This window comes from Dasypus novemcinctus, chromosome 18 (genome assembly GCF_030445035.2).
Source record: "Dasypus novemcinctus isolate mDasNov1 chromosome 18, mDasNov1.1.hap2, whole genome shotgun sequence".
Classification (NCBI taxonomy): Eukaryota; Metazoa; Chordata; class Mammalia; order Cingulata; family Dasypodidae; genus Dasypus; species Dasypus novemcinctus.
Window position 1 is genome coordinate 78295942 of NC_080690.1, and position 3341 is coordinate 78299282.

Genomic DNA, 3341 nt, shown 5'->3' on the forward strand with positions numbered 1-3341 from the left:
TGATAATACACATTGTGATTATTTTGCAGCATTGATGGAAGATAATTCCACTTCTGAAATCTCAAGACTTCCCTTTATAAAGAAATGAAATGAGTTCAAGACACCTTGTTGACACGTTCCCTCCCCCAAACCAATTGATTCCTCTTTTACACATAAAACTGAAATAATTATGGCAGCAAAAGATTCTGATAGCAACGAGCATTTGTAAGCTGTATTTCAATCTCTTTCACTTGTTCTCACAGTGGAAGATGCAGTGTTCTCACAATCTTTCAGTAGTGCTTCTCTTGTAAGTAATCCTTCATTTTGTTTGGCAAACCTGGTTTTTGAATTAAGGCTATGCTGGTATTCTGACTATGTAAAAAAGACACAGGCACTGCAATGAATGTACATGAAAGAACCATGATTTTGGATTGGCCAGCTTGACAGTAAGTGCCAGATCCAGGCAACTGAGACCTGGAATAGGCAAAACACCATTTTTCAGCGTTCCTGTTGAATGTTCAGGTAGATCAACTGCAGAAGTATATCCTTCCACATCCCGTTGTTCATAAAAGCTAAACCTACCATACAAGTGTTCTAGTGTGAAGTGTTTTGCTATGTGAGCAAAAACTCAAAGTTAGAAGATAACAGCCATCAGAACTATCCCTCTGGCACAGTTGCTAGCTTCCCTTCTGCCTTCCTGCATGTGACTGGTCCCCAGTACCACCCTTGTTTGGCAGGCTTTTTCAGCTCCTCTCCAAGGCTTGTCACAGCCCTAGGATCACTGCTTTGCACAGAGTCATAAACACTTGCAACCCCTGGAGCTGAGTGGGGATCAAGTTCAAATGACACTGCACACTTTCAGGATGTGGGCATCTGCCCAGAGAGTCCACTGGAGCTCCTTTGGATCTGATGGTTCTGCATTGGCAGTAGCAATGGTCAGAATGCAGGGACATCACTGTGACTCACTCCCGGTCTCTGCAGCATGACCCTGTGGCGCTGACCAATGAGCCACTCATGATGGATCCACGAAGGAATCTGGACAGTGACAAGGCCCTGGTGCCCTGACTCTCATCTTCAGGGAAAGAGTGTCCACCCACTTGAGAAGGGACTGCAGAAACTTCTGTGGAGAACTGTCCAGATGGAACAGATCTCTGTTCCGTGATCCTCCCAAAGGGCACCCTCTTTTCTAATGGCTCAGCCCACTGTAATGACAGACTCCTGTCCAACAAGGTGAAGAGGTTCATTTCCACGCTGAGGTTCCCAAGTCTTCATGGATGCAGAGTTCTTGGCACCCGGCTTGGGACTGAAGATCTTGAAAGTCCATGGCATGCCCTTCAGTGCTGGACCTGGGGTGGGAGAATGAACCCAGGCTTTGACCCTCACCTCCATCCTATGCATGTGTCTTCAGAGTTTGTTGACGGGCAAGACTGCAGTGCTGACTGCTGAGGGAAGTTGATGGGATTAGCCTAGGCAAACCCATGCCTTAAGGGGATGGAGCTGAGGGAAGAGAAGCCATCCTCATTGCAGTTCCTGGAGGTCATGCTGCCCTCAGCTTTATCTTCCGTTTAACAGAAAGCCACTTAAAAAACCCAAAGAAACAACAACAACAAAAAAACAACCTTTTTATTTTGAAATTATTTTATTTATTTTTAAAAAAGCTTAAAAATTTTTTAAAACACATTTTAAAAATTAAAGTAAATAGATCACACAGAACATTACATTAAAAAGAAACATAAGAGGTCCCCATATAACCCACTCCCCACCTCCCAACCCCATCATTTTTGTAAATTTTATTCTTAGATTTACAGGAAAGTTGCAAAGTTGGCACACAAAGTTTCTTCCCCTAATATTAATGAACATGCCCATGAGACTTTGACTTTTTTTTACTCTCTTTCCCCCTCTCTCTTCTTCACTGGCCACAGCAAGGCTGGCCATAGCTTTATGGTAAGAGCTTCCAAACAAGGAACCATTTTTCCCCAACATCACTGGCCACTGATGGGTTGTTGAGCACCCATGAAACCAGTTTCATCTCTATTTTTATTTAAGTCAAAAGATTTCTGGAAGGCTTTTTGTTTTCTGAATATTTATTTTATTTATTCCCCCCCCCCCCCCCGCCCCGTTATCTCTTCTCTGTGTCCATTTGCTGTGTGTTCCTTCTCTATCTGCTTGTTTTCTCATTAGGCAGCTCCAGGAACTGGTCCTGGAACATTCTAGATTGGGAGAGAGGCAATCCTTTGCTTGAGCCACCTCAGCTCCCTGTTCTGCTATGTCTACTCATTGTCTCTCCTTTGTGTCTCTTGTTGCATCATCTTGCTGTGCCAGCTCTCCACATCAGCTGGCATTCCTGCATGGGCTGGCATTTCTGCTGGGGCTGCAGTCCTGCATGGGCCATCACTCATGTGGGCCAGCTTGCCTTCACGAGGAGGCCCTGGGCATCAAATTCGGGACCCTCCATATGGTAGATGGGAGCCCAACTGTTTGAGCCACATCCATTTCCCTCAGAAAGATTTGAAGAACGCTTTTCCTCATCGTCAATGGTTAGTGAATCCACGGGGATCAATTTCTCTGTGTAATATTATCTGGGAACATCTGGAGGAGATGAAATACTGGAGCTATGTGTTTTTCCAGTCTCTTTTAACACTTGGAGCTATTTTCCAGCATCAGCCGCTCTGGTTCCTCCCCTTGGGCACTTTCTCTGCCCCTTCCTTCTCCTCCATAAGGTGGGCATGTCTCAGAGTTTCCACCTATATTGTAAATTAATTTTTATTCCATAATTACTTCCATGGTTGACTTTTCAAGTGAGACTTTGGTAAATAACTCTGATTTTGGTGGAAGGGACTATTTAATAATACTTAAATAAATGACTTAATCATTATACATATGGTAACTGTAGCAGTTTGGCATTGTGAATTCCAAACGTAGATACTGAATTCTGCTTGTGAAGTGGTCTTTTTCTTTGGGCATATTAGGTTAAAATGGATTGAGATGTTTCACTTTTATATGATTACATAATGAGTACAGCTTGGATTGGGCCACGTCAGTAGAACATTGCATTCCTACCCCCTTGGTGGGCAGGCACTCAGGGAGAAACTGCACCGCAGAGAAAGGATGCTGGAGTTTTGAGCTGGAGTCTGGGAATTAACTATACAGAGGAGCAGAGCAGCTAAGCCCAGAGAAAATCAAGTCCCAGGAAGAGAGGAACCCAGTAAGCCTGAATCCTTGGCAAACGTCATCAGCCACCTTGCTCCAAAACGTGGTAACAGACTTTGGTGAGGGAAGAAACTTATGCTTTATGACCTTGTAACTGTAAGCTTCTACCTCAAATAAATACCCTTCACAAAAGCCAAGAGACTTCTGTTATT

General features: G+C 43.9%; 1 pseudogene; it reads right to left on the reverse strand.

Annotated features, from left to right (window-relative positions):
- Nucleotides 1-269: 269 nt before the first annotated feature.
- On the reverse strand, nucleotides 270-2763 carry LOC105745584 (suppressor of cytokine signaling 6-like; annotated as a pseudogene).
- Between the last annotated feature and the right edge of the window lie 578 nt (nucleotides 2764-3341).